Here is a 13,881-nt window from a genome sequence, read left to right as displayed (position 1 = left end):
TTGATATTTTAGAAGCTCTTAAGTACTTTTTCTGTAGCATTATTACTAGGGCTGTCAAGCGGTTAAAAAAAAAAATAATAATAATTTATTGCGATTAACCCTTTCGCCAAGGCATCGCTAGAAATCGTTCATATATGAACAATGATGTAATGGTGATGTTAGACTCCAATTTTAACTCTTTTTAAATAACCATTGGTTGCTTACCAAATGACTCCAAGGCTCCAACAACCAAACAGGTATTATTATTTATTTGTTTATTTAGCAGACGCCTTTATCCAAGGCGACTTACAGAGACGGGTGTGTGAACTATGCATCAGTTGCAGAGTCACTTACAATTACATCTCACCCGAAAGACGGAGTACAAGGAGGTTAAGTGACTTGCTCAGGGTCACACAATGAGTCAGTGGCTGAGGTGGGATTTGAACCGGGGACCTTCTGGTTACAAGCCGGTTTCTTTAACCACTGGACCACTAGGCAGAATTATTTATTGTCATAAAGCTGGAGAAAGATACAAGAAGATTTCCAAACACTAGAGTATCCCAGTTTCAACTATAGTTTCTATTATCAAGAAGTACAAGACTCATGGTACTGTCACAACGCTCCCTCAGTCTGGAAGAAAGTAGGTTCTTTCGCCAAGAACAAGTAGAAGAATTGTGAGGAAGGTTAATAACAATCCGAGATTGACCGCCAAAGATATTCAAAGTGAATTGGCTGCAAGTGGGACTGGGGTTTCCATTTCAACCATACTGTAGGTCAAGTATTGCATGGTGAAGGTCTCAATGGTCGCAGGCCAAAGAAAAAAACACTCTTAAGGGGCATTCACCCCGGACGCGGCGCGCATGCCGCCTCCTTGCGCACCGCTCTGCAGTAGCCGCAAACCACTGTTCACACCGAGCGCGGCAAGGAAGTGGCAGGGGAAAGTCAGCGTTTGTTTTGTTTTGTTTAGTAGCATGGATGGGTAGCCCCATCCACAGCAGTTTAATTTAGAAAACTCATGCAGATTGTGGCCGAGGGGTAATAGAATAATTGCCAGCTAGTTAAACCCCTCGGCCACAGTATATAAGCCTGCAGCTCTCTGCGCTCGGGGTGGGTGTTAGAGAGGAGAGGAGAGGGCGAGCAGTGAGAGAAAACGAAACTAAAACTAAATACAGCAGGATCAGTGAAGACTACAGCCCAGCCTGACCTATATCGGTTAATGTTTGTGTTAGATTTGTTTTGTTTGAACTTTTATTTTCGCTCTGTGAGCACTGTGTGTTTTGTTTAAACCTTTGATTTATTTTTGTATTTAAATAAACGGCGCCCCGCGTCTTTATTATTTGGAAACAGTTTGGTGTCAGTATTTTTAAGTTCCTGCTTCTGTCGTGAAGTCACCGCCCAGCCATCCTGTCACAAGTACCATAAGCTTTTCCTCCGTTTTATTTATTTATTTATTTATTTCTTCCTCGTAAAGGAGCCTCCTACATTCCCCTGATTGGCTGCTGGTAGTTTACGTCAAGGCGCGGCGCGGCAAAAGTTGAAAATAGTTTCTCTCCTGCTCACCACTCTGCGGTGCCGCTTCCCTTGACGGCCTTCGTTGAAAACAATTGCTACTGCTGCACCGCATCCGGTGTGAACCCCCCTTTAGGATAAATATAGAATTTTTACGAAGCGTGTCTGAGATCTTATCATGAATGCAGCCCTGTCAGTTACTTTCATAGATATAGACGGCATGCTTAACTGGTGGCCTGCATAGAATTGCTTTATACTACTGTGTATAACACTGGCGTCTTCACTGCCTTCAGTTGTAACCATAGGGCTTCTGATTTTCCATTTTTGGGAATAACACACTTTTTATAGCACACTTTTTATCAACGTATCAATAATTAAACATGGCATTTGAACATAAATATAATGTTAATAGTTAAAATAAGTAAATTAATAAATATTACCACAATTATTTATTTTTATTAAAGCCAAGAGTTTTTTAACGCACCTGAAGACGCTTCAAACCTGTCATAATGTTTATAGACATCATTTGGCTCATTGCTGGCATTAAAACAAATGCACTGTTGTAAGAATCATATTGACAGTCTTCCACTAACAATGTAGTTCAGCCTACAAATGAAGGTGTTTTGAAAGACCTGTTTATCTTCTTGCTGACATTACAATAACAATAAAAATATGAAACAGTTTAGTAACAGTCCAGCAATGTCATGTGAGAGTAATCTTATGTACAGCACTACACAAGTTAAGTTTAGCATTTACTGGCATTACAATAACCAGGATGAAATATGAAACACTGATTTAAAAAAAAAAAAAGAAAAGTGCTCACTGTTGACTGACGCATTGCTACACAGGTTCAGTGCTGTGTATCTCCCAATTGTAATTTAAATAGTGCCCCCTTTAATGTAAACACATAATTAATCCTCCCAATTGTTTCTTTGCTAATTTTGCCTTGTTATTTGCTAAATTTAAGATACTGAGAAACCTGCCGTTTTGTATTTCCAGACAGAATGTCTTTATGAAACAAACGGTGTGTAGTGTAGTGACTACATCCTTTATATTAAGGAATGTATAGCTAGAAAAATAGCTTTGCGGTTGTTTCTTCATCGTCAAATTATTATTATTAGGCTTAAGCTGGCTTGGAAAGCCTGTTGTTATGGTAAAGATTTTATTTATTTATTTATTTATTTGTTATTGCTCCTGTTCGCACGCGGTGTAACCAGTCAACATGAAACTTGGCAGGTATCATCATGTGTAGATTACAGTTCAGGTGCAAAATTGCGCTCTTGTGTCAACCAAGATGGCGGCCTGATACATTTTTTGGAAAAACCATTCAAAATCTTCTTCTTGGGAACTGATTGATCTGAAACTTTGCATATGTCTGGTGAAATATCCTACTTCATTAGGCTACACGTTCAAGTTTGCAAAGCAGAAGTTGCTGCGTTAAATTTTACTATCAAAATGGCTGCCACCAAATTCACTGAAACACAACCCAAACATCAAACTGCTTCTGTTTGAAAACCGTTTAACCAACTAACTCTGAACTTGGTAGGCATCATTTTGGGGACAATGGAATTCAAATATAGCAAAATGGTGCTCTTTTGTAAAAACAAGATGGCTACCAAACCTACATTTTCTTCTTAACTTTTTAAAACCGCTTCAGTTGAAAAATTGTTTATTTGATTAACTCCTTACAGAGTGCAGATAGGGTAATGGTTACTATGGAACACATATAGGAACCCATATATGCTCTATTCAAAAAATGTCTTGACCATGACCTTTGACCTTTGACCTCTCCTTAAAGTCAAATGAAAAACTGGCTTATAATAACTGCAGATAGTCATGGTTACTATGGAACACATATAGGAAACCATATGTGCTGTATCCAAAAATTACCTTCTATGCGACCTTTGACCTCTCTAAGGTCAAATGTAAAACTAGCTTATAACTCCTTACAGTGTGTAGATAGGGTCATGGCTACTATGGTGTTTAAAGATAATTAACTAATGCAGTATTTTTAATTGAAACTGCTCCATAAAACTGATCTGTTGCTGACACAACATTTCCAACTGGTACTGAGCTTGGAAGCTGACTGGAAGTTCTAGTTATTATTATTGTGTAAGTGTTGAAATTTTATTTGTTGTTCTGTTGTTGCTGCCTGTAGCAGAAAAAACTGCTAGAAAGTGTATTTTGAGAAGTGAAGGTGTGTTCACAGCACGGAGGTGGTACAGCAGACTAGATGCATTCTGTGATACTTACTGGAACTAACAGATACAAGTAACAGCCTTTCTATCCAATGAACTGTCAAAGTTTTTAAAAAATAAACTTTCCGTTCATTTGAAGTCCTTCAATTTTAGTGCATTTCTCCACAATGCAGTTCTATTCAAACAACGACTGCACTTATTGCGTTGCATGCACTTGAGTATATTAAAATAGTGCCACAGAATTACGGTATTCTGAGAGGGCCAAGACAGAGGGCGATTTTTTTTGTAACTCATTAATCGCAGAAGATAACTGAGATTAATTGAGAGCCCTAATATAATATGCATACCAAAGGTGATACAGAGGTGGATATACTGCAGGGTATAGTATATTGTTATCATGGACAGATTTTCTGTATATTCAAGAAAAATCTCTAGAAAAACATGTGCAAATTGTAAAAGGTTGGCTATTAATATACGCAACATAAAGGTCATCAATAAATACATAAAAAAAACAATTCAGGCATCTTCATAACCATGTAGTTTTCAGAAACTGTTTGGTAACAGCTCATTATTTAGCTGAGCTAAGAAATGCATTCCAGTTCAGTTTATTGATTTCTGTTCGAGATGAGTTGCTGTGTAAATTATCATTAGGGATTTATTTTTTGGAATAATTGCCTTTGTAATCTCTTATCCATGTTAAGTTCTCCACAGTAATTAACATAATTTCCACTAAAGCATAAATTGCAACTGTTCTGAAGGGGTGGAAATTCAAGGAGTCACCCACAGAAGGTAATTGGGCATCACTGTTTCATAATCATTGCTGACTTTACAATCTTGGTTCATGGGGAAAAGAATGAGACAAAAAATGCTGAATGATAAGTTTAGGCAGTTATGATTTATAATACTTTGTATCTTTATTGGCCGGGTAGGACAGATTAATTTATTATCTCTGTTTTTTTTCGTTTTTTTTTTCTAGGTCAGGAATACAGTTCGCGCCTGGGGAAAAATCTGAATCGTCCCTTCCCAACCTTTTTTGCTGATGAGGATGAAGAGCTGCCAGAATATCTGTATGATGCTGAAATGTTTCCGTTCACTGAACCCTCTGTCACTTACGCTTAACAAAAAAAATGTCTCTGAATTTCTTGCTCTGGTATCTCCCTGGAAACCCGCACCTTTATATTGACGGTAGCTTTCTGGAATGGTCAGCAGTTCTTTTTTGTTAAGTAGCTCAGATTATATTTAGCGCTTGAATGGGCCCATCTTATCAGAACAATTCTCCAATAAAGACATAGGGGGCCTATAGTGAATCAGAAAAACTTAAGACAAGATCACTACAGGTCTTTCTGATTCACTATAGGCAAGTGAACCCTACTTCACACCTTTATTGGAGAACATGCTGATAAGAATGTGCCCTAATTATACTGTAAAAGCTATTGTGACTATTTCCTAGTAAAATTTTACATTTGTCAGTCGTGTTTAGGTAAAGGTATAAAGAATCCTTGCCTTTTCAACTTTAATAGCATACCCATCTACTTGCAGTCAATGTACAGTACAAGATTAAAGATTAAAACAGTGATCACATGCATTATGACAATATAACCTTCTCTCAATCCCAACTGGGAAAAAGTTTCTATAAAAGAAAAATATTTAAAAAATGGTTGGTCTAGGGTCTATCGTCCTTCTTTGTCATTAGATCTTAAGACTGTTTCCTTCCACATTGTGAAACCATCACTTTTAGTATGCATTTATTTTGTTTTTAAATTTCAACGGTTCGCAACGTTGAGCTCAAGTAGTATTTAGAAGATTTTTTTTTAATTTTTTTATAAAAATTAAACTTCTTATGATAAACCTGAAAATCAGTTTTTATAACCACAACTGTCTGATTTATTGTATCGCTACCTAAGGACCGTACATCTCTACAGTGTGAACATTAACACACCTGTTCTGACACATATACAATAATACAGTGGTAGCCTAAACCAGCTATAAAAATGTCAAAATATGGCACAGTACTCTCCGCGGTAAAACTCAAAGTCAATGCGATATGCAGTTTTGTTAGCCCGCCCTATATCTTCTGCATGCTAGAGGGCGTTATCTGACTAGAAACTGGTTTGTCACAGATTACTACTTAAAATAGTGTTTCACCAGTGGATGTCACACTGAAGCTTGTGAATACCATACGCACAAAGCTTACATTGATGGAGTTAAAGTATGCTTTAAGGCCGGTTTATACTCCGTCGCCCGACTGTTGCTGAAGAGCAAAGCGACCGGCAATCATCACTATCACGCTGCTGTGCAGTTCAGTTTATGCCAACAATCGCTCTGTTCGAAAACGACAGTCGTTGGTTGCGTCACTGAGAGTTACAATCAGCTGAACTTTGACCTCATCGCTGACCCTGTTGCTAGGTCATACATTATAGAAGCTTTGAAGCTCCACTAAAAATGGAAGACTGTTGGAAGGCTGTTTGTGGAGAAGCTTCGGAGCATAATAACTTGTTACCCCTGCCTATACCAAGTTCATAGCGCAAATTACAAAGATCAACAAAGAAAAAAGAGAATGCTTGGACATTGATTGCTGTTCAAATGCAGTCCACCTGTGAGTATTTTACCCTCACAGCGAGTGACAATTTTCATGATTGCGTTGTTATCGGCGCATAATGTCATCATATTGTCATTTAACAGATATCCCAACGAGGTGCGTAAAGGCCATTTCCCATGCCAAGCAGGGAGAATGGATGAGATGGGAGAGTGTGGAACAACGCAAGATTGGCTGGCAAGACCTATGGTCAATGGAACAGAGCAGGATCAGTTTTCTCATCAGGTCAACATATGATGTTCTCCCATCACCACAGAACCTAAACCTCTGGGTAGGAGAGGATCCCTCATGTCCTTTGTGTTCATCACCTGCAACATTAAGGCACATTTTGCCAAGGTGTAAGGTGGCTCTTAGCCAAGGACGGTTTACTTGGCGCCATGACCAGGTGCTGCGATGTTTGGCCTTAGCATTGGAAGACAAGCATAACATGACCAATAATTTGCCACCAGTTCCATCAAAACATTACACACAAAAGACAACATTCCTCCGCCCAGGAGAGCAGCCACCAAGAAAAGGTGTTAAAACCAAGCCTCGCCCAGGACAACTGGAAGCTGCTAGAGACTGGAAAATGCTGGCAGATGTTGGTCAACGGCTTATTTTTCCACCTGAGATTGCCACCACTAATCTTCGACCAGATATTGTCTTGTGGTCTGGATCAGCACTCCTTGCTCACCTGGTAGAGTTAACAGTGCCATAGGAGGATGCTGTAGATGTATGAGAGGAAGAAACTGCGGTATGCTCAGTTAGCCGCTGAAGCGGAACAGCGAGGATGGAGAGTTCGGGTTTACCCAGTGGAGGTGGGTTGTCGAGGATTTGTGGCACACTCTACAACCCGGTTTCTCAGAGAAGTCGGATTCAGTGGCCAAGAGTTGCGTCGCACAGTGAAGAACTTATCTGAAGCAGCAGAGAGGAGCAGGAACTGGCTGTGGTTGAGGCGGAAAGATTCTGGTTGGGGATCTCAAGCACAAAAGAAAGAAAGAAACGCTGATGTATGGGTAAGTAAGCTGGGCTGAGTTGAGTGGGGGACGGAGGGGGGTGATACTGGGACGCCAGAATCACCATTGAACTCTCTTGAGGTGTCGTGGGCTAGTCGACGAAACTCAGAGGATAGAAGGTGCCCACTTGAAGACCCCAGAGATGTACCCTACTTCGCTCAATCCAGACAGTTGTCATGCTGATGCGCTGGGGAGACCGCTCTGTGGTTGATCCCCGGAGCCAGCATCGCAGCCGTCGTGTGTGCTGATGCGCTAGGGAGGCAATAAGCTGATCCCTGGAGCAAGCATTACACTTCAGCCATCAACAAAAGGCAGAAGGATATCTACATCATCATATGGAAGGAAACGCAAATGGATGGAGACACAGATGGATCACATTAGTTTAGTGTAAAGCTACGTCTTAGTTGGTGCTTATCTTGGCGAGAGCTGAGTTCAAATCAGCATGAAGTTTTAACATCTACTCTCGTGTCATGGATATACAGTGCCTTGCGAAAGTATTCGGCCCCCTTGAACTTTGTGACCTTTTGCCACATTTCAGGCTTCAAACATAAAGATATGAAACTGTAATTTTTTGTGAAGAATCAACAACAAGTGGGACACAATCATGAAGTGGAACGAAATTTATTGGATATTTCAAACTTTTTTAACAAATAAAAAACTGAAAAATTGGGCGTGCAAAATTATTCAGCCCCCTTAAGTTAATACTTTGTAGCGCCACCTTTTGCTGCGATTACAGCTGTAAGTCGCTTGGGGTATGTCTCTATCAGTTTTGCACATCGAGAGACTGAAATTTTTGCCCATTCCTCCTTGCAAAACAGCTCGAGCTCAGTGAGGTTGGATGGAGAGCATTTGTGAACAGCAGTTTTCAGTTCTTTCCACAGATTCTCGATTGGATTCAGGTCTGGACTTTGACTTGGCCATTCTAACACCTGGATATGTTTATTTGTGAACCATTCCATTGTAGATTTTGCTTTATGTTTTGGATCATTGTCTTGTTGGAAGACAAATCTCCGTCCCAGTCTCAGGTCTTTTGCAGACTCCATCAGGTTTTCTTCCAGAATGGTCCTGTATTTGGCTCCATCCATCTTCCCATCAATTTTAACCATCTTCCCTGTCCCTGCTGAAGAAAAGCAGGCCCAAACCATGATGCTGCCACCACCATGTTTGACAGTGGGGATGGTGTGTTCAGGGTGATGAGCTGTGTTGCTTTTACGCCAAACATAACGTTTTGCATTGTTGCCAAAAAGTTCGATTTTGGTTTCATCTGACCAGAGCACCTTCTTCCACATGTTTGGTGTGTCTCCCAGGTGGCTTGTGGCAAACTGTAAACGACACTTTTGATGGATATCTTTAAGAAATGGCTTTCTTCTTGCCACTCTTCCATAAAGGCCAGATTTGTGCAGTATACGACTGATTGTTGTCCTATGGACAGAGTCTCCCACCTCAGCTGTAGATCTCTGCAGTTCATCCAGAGTGATCATGGGCCTCTTGGCTGCATCTCTGATCAGTCTTCTCCTTGTATGAGCTGAACGTTTAGAGGGACGGCCAGGTCTTGGTAGATTTGCAGTGGTCTGATACTCCTTCCATTTCAATATTATTGCTTGCACAGTGCTCCTTGGGATGTTTAAAGCTTGGGAAATCTTTTTGTATCCAAATCCGGCTTTAAACTTCTCCACAACAGTATCTCGGACCTGCCTGGTGTGTTCCTTGTTCTTCATGATGCTCTCTGCGCTTTAAACGGACCTCTGAGACTATCACAGTGCAGGTGCATTTATACGGAGACTTGATTACACACAGGTGGATTCTATTTATCATCATTAGTCATTTAGGTCAACATTGGATCATTCAGAGATCCTCACTGAACTTCTGGAGAGAGTTTGCTGCACTGAAAGTAAAGGGGCTGAATAATTTTGCACGCCCAATTTTTCAGTTTTTTATTTGTTAAAAAAGTTTGAAATATCCAATAAATTTCGTTCCACTTCATGATTGTGTCCCACTTGTTGTTGATTCTTCACAAAAAATTAAAGTTTCATATCTTTATGTTTGAAGCCTGAAATGTGGCAAAAGGTCGCAAAGTTCAAGGGGGCCGAATACTTTCGCAAGGCACTGTATATAGTTATTTCAGCAAAAGAAGTTCAAAAAAGATTTAAAAGTCTGAGGAATGTATATGCCAGGCAGTATTATTTGTGTTACTTAAATTAGAAACAATAAGAACCTAATTTGAAGTTTAGTAGATTTAAATAAAATGAAATGCAAAACATAATAGCATATACCTATATAATTTGTAAAATGTGGTGTGCTGTTTAAAACAAGATAACAATTAAAAACATTGTAGTAAATGTACTCTTTTAAAATAGTCTAACAATCAACAATAATTAAGTTAATTAATTTTCCTATTAATCAGGACACATGGAAACATGCAGCTGACGTGAGGAAATGTCTGATGAACAAAACACGGAGATACACAGTGAGACGCACAGCAGGGAACATGTAGGCCTCGCTGAATCGATTCACTGATAATTCGGTAGTCATCGTGCAATGTCGGCCTACAACACCTAGCACTGATGAGAAAAAAAGAGCGAGCAGCGTGGTTGACAGGGAGCTGGTGAAAATACTTAAAGAATCATCAGAAGCGATGAAGAGGAGATCCGTGCCCTCGGAGACAACTTTGTGCTCAGTTTGTTGCCATGCGTCTAGACAAAATGCTTCCATACCAAAAAGTACCAAAAGTAAATTCCCAGCCTCCGGGTTACCTCCTTCTGATGTACTTCAGCCCTTGTTTGAGGTTAGTCAATATGAATCTTTTGTTAAAGAAACCCGTACCTATTGTAATTTATAATAATCTACAAGGGAGAAAGTCTGGTAATTAAAGATGTTTTATTAAAATATTACTTTTGTTTTTTTGTTCCCCAGGATTCCGCGATCACGGAAATAAATCACGGAATTTGCTCTCCCAAGGAATTTTCCATTTTTTCCCAAAAAACTAAAACTCAAACATTTGCTCCCTACTATCACTGTACATGTCACTAGAGCACACACACTATTGTATAGTGAGAAGTATACCAGGGTTTGTGCAAACTTTAGTTCAGCCATGGAGAGATTCCTAAGGCCATCTAAATTAGCACCGAATATAACGGCAAAAGATAGGACACAAACACAAAATGCAAGTCCAGTATTTCCAATAGCTCACCGTCACAGCTTCTGTTAAAACGACAGAAGACCGTGACAACGACCATGGATAGGCAAACAGTGGCTACTGAAGAACGGAATAAGGTAAGATTATTATTATTATTAGTCGTAGTAGCCGTATTATTATTATTATTATTTATTATTATTATTATTATTATTATCATTATTATTATTATTATTATTATTATTATTAAGCAACATTTCCATCCGCATCTTCTCTGTCTACAGCATGTGGGGGCAATACGTTCTGTGCTGTGGAGGTATACAGTCTATTTGCTGTAGGTAGTCATGTAAACAGACACATGCCTTCACAATTGCAATTACTTTACTTTTGTTTGAAAAACAAGACCCTCGAAAGTCTGTAATTATATATATTTTCTTCCTCTGGAAGGCCATGGCCAGGAAAAGGTCTCATTAGATTTGATTGCAGGGGAAATGTTTCGTCCCCAACAAACACATAAGGGACTTTAACATTGGTGCCCGGCAGGTTACTAGCATTTGGTAAATCAAGTTCACCCACTTCCATTTTCTTTCCAAAGGCAGACCTGCTGAACACTCCGCCATCACTTTCACCTCCCATTATTCCGATGTCAGCTAGGGTAAAGCAATACTGAGCATCGCACACTGCCAACAACACAATGCCATGGGTCGCTTTGTAATTAAAATAGGTGGAACCAGCATTATCAGGGGCTTGCATAACTAGATGCATCCCATCTATGGCTCCAAGACAATTTGGAAAGTTCCAGACTTCATCAAACAGAGATGCTACTTGTCTCCATGTGCACAACTGGGGGACTTGAAGAACCTGAGGCTGCAATACATCCCACAAAGCACAACACGATTCCTCAATTATCAGTCCAATCTCTGATTTAGATATTCTGAAGTAGAGAGCGAGTAATTGCTGAGTCTCCTGATGCCAGATACCTAGAACAAATACAATGCAAATCGAAAATGAAGTACTGTCTTAGATTTTATTTTACAGCTTTAATCCTGCTTGACTAAAATGATTAGGAAATAGGTTTTGAGTTAGAAAATATGGTATCACACTGTTTAGTGTTTTTTACATTTACAAGTCATCACTCTAAGCTGTCCAATTCGTTAACAACGTAGCCGTATTTTACAGCAATGTAGCGAAATCAACAATGAAGGTTTTTTTTGTTTTGTTTTTTTTCTCGTTTGTTTGTTACGCCAGGTGCAATAATGTATCTAGACCTAGTACAAGTCCTGTTATAGTTGCTTCTTAAAAAAAAGTTTTACGAAGGCAATCGTCGTCTGAGCTAAATGATATAAATAGGTTTATGTATTATTATTATTATTATTATTATTATTATTATTATTATTATTATTATTATTATTTACTTAAACATATTAATACAATAACTAACCATTGCAAAATATGTCAAAAGTAAAACGTAATTAGAAAATCTTAACATAACCTATGTACCCGAGTGTCAAAGTTACCCTTCAACTTTGTGTGATAGGTACTCGATATGCCAGGCGCCACTAATGTGAGTAGATCTTCAAAAACTTCAGGTTGCATTCGTAAGTATCGAGTGAAAAACTCGGTGTCACCCAATTTCATTTGTTGTAGCCTGTGATATTCTGTTCTTTTTTAAGGTTTATTTATTTATTTATTTATTTATTTATTTATTTATTTATTCATTCATTCATTTATTTATTGTGACATTGTCTTTGACTTAAGAGCAAAGCTGCCGAGGTAAAAACAACTTGATCTGCTTCATCCATCATTTCTGCTCTAATTAGTTGTGGGTCCAGAGGAACCGGAGCGTCGCTGTTCGGAGACGGGCGACACCTGTTAGTTGACTGGCGATAATCGCAGGATAGTTTGCTGTTGTTGTGTTTCTGGTCGGGCGATGGAGTATAAACCGACCTTTATACTGTACTGTACGATTGCTGTAACAGCTTGAATATGCCAAAGCCTACAGTATATCAAGAAGTTAAGCTAGCAATGCTTTTGATGCCTAATGATAAAAACATTTTTGTTAAAATGGGTATGCACTCCCAACAGTAAGCAGAGCAAATAAATAAATATCTGTGATGTATTCATTCAGAGTCCAGGGTAAATGCTAAACTTGTTTTTAAACTTGAACACAGGCAACATGCCGAAAGTCATTTTAAGTTCTCGTGCTGTTTACTGTTTGGGGGACCATACAATTACAAACCTACTTTGATGCTATCCCCCCCCCCCCATTTTTAAGCTTTAAAATACACTGACACTGCCTCCTACAAGTAGAACATACCAAAAAAAAAAACCTTCAATGCTGAAAAGTAGAGCCGACTTAAAAAAACAAACTACAAGAATTCACAACAGCATTTAACAGAGTTCTTGTTTATCATCAAATGACAGGTTTAAGCTATCTGGTACCCTCCGTACACATTCTGACCTTCGCAGTGCTTCAAGCACAGGTGATGAAGAGTTCTCATCTGTGTGTACATCCGAATTCTGTAGTGGAAGGCTTGCAACTGGGAGTTCCACTGGTGCACTGCCCTGAGACACAACAACTGGTGTAGCCTGGGATCCCTCACTTTGAACTGCAGGTGGGATATAAATAGCATCAGCACTCACACCTGAAGCTGTCAGTCTGACATGGTCAGCATGGCATCTTACTGTGCGTCCATCTGTCAATTTGATGACAAATGAAGAACCATACTTCTCCGCGACTGTGCCTTTCAACCAGCCTGGACAGGCCTCAAAGTTTTACACGTAGACAGAGTTCCCAATGTCAAGAAACATGTCCTCTGTGTGCATCATGCCAGGATTTTTGCTTTGCTTGATTACGACAGACTTTCCGTGTTTCATCAGGTTGCATGAGGTCCAGGTGAGTTCTCAACTTCCTTCCCATAAGCAGCTTGGCAGGTGACTTCCCTGTTGTTGAGTGTGGCATTACACGATATCTAAAAAGAAATCCTCTGCGCTGCTTTCTCATGCTATCCTTGAAAGTCTGCACTGCAAGGCCATTTGATCCTGGATAGTGAGGAGCAGAAGTGAGGTCTGCCCTGTGGAGGTACAATAACTCTACATTTCCAAAGTACCACTCCATTATGAATACTCAGTTTTAGCTTACTTACAAAGTATGGTTGAATATGTGGTTCAACAGTGTTTGGATATCCGTTTTTGACAAATTGGCTTACAAGTGATAACACTGGATCATGGTCTGTCCACAGTTTAATTTCCTCTACAGTGACTGGTGAGGCATCCAGGAGTTCCATGAGTAGCACTGAGTCCATGGGGGTGGGCACAATAGAGGGTTTCTCTTGTAGTGGCAAGTGATTCATGGCATCAGCATGATTCATTTCTGTGCCTGGCTTGTACGTAAAGGAAAAATCATAAGCAGAGAGGGTAAGCGCCCACCTCTGAATTCTTGATGAAGCCTGTGTTGGAACACCTTTGGTT

General features: G+C 39.6%; 1 long non-coding RNA gene across 1 annotated transcript in view; it reads left to right on the top strand.

Moving 5' to 3' along the window:
* LOC131720858 (uncharacterized) overlaps positions 1–5,454 on the top strand; it is a 32,506-nt gene extending 27,052 nt beyond the window's left edge. Inside the window, exon 3 of the long non-coding RNA XR_009319738.1 lies at positions 4,663–5,454. This is a non-coding gene — a long non-coding RNA (uncharacterized LOC131720858). The remainder of the gene's footprint in view (positions 1–4,662) is intronic.
* Positions 5,455–13,881: the final 8,427 nt, after the last annotated feature.

Source organism: Acipenser ruthenus, chromosome 3 (genome assembly GCF_902713425.1).
Source record: "Acipenser ruthenus chromosome 3, fAciRut3.2 maternal haplotype, whole genome shotgun sequence".
Lineage (NCBI taxonomy): Eukaryota > Metazoa > Chordata > Actinopteri > Acipenseriformes > Acipenseridae > Acipenser > Acipenser ruthenus.
The sequence above is the reverse complement of the archived record's forward strand: the minus strand, read 5'-3'. Positions and strand labels throughout refer to the sequence as shown.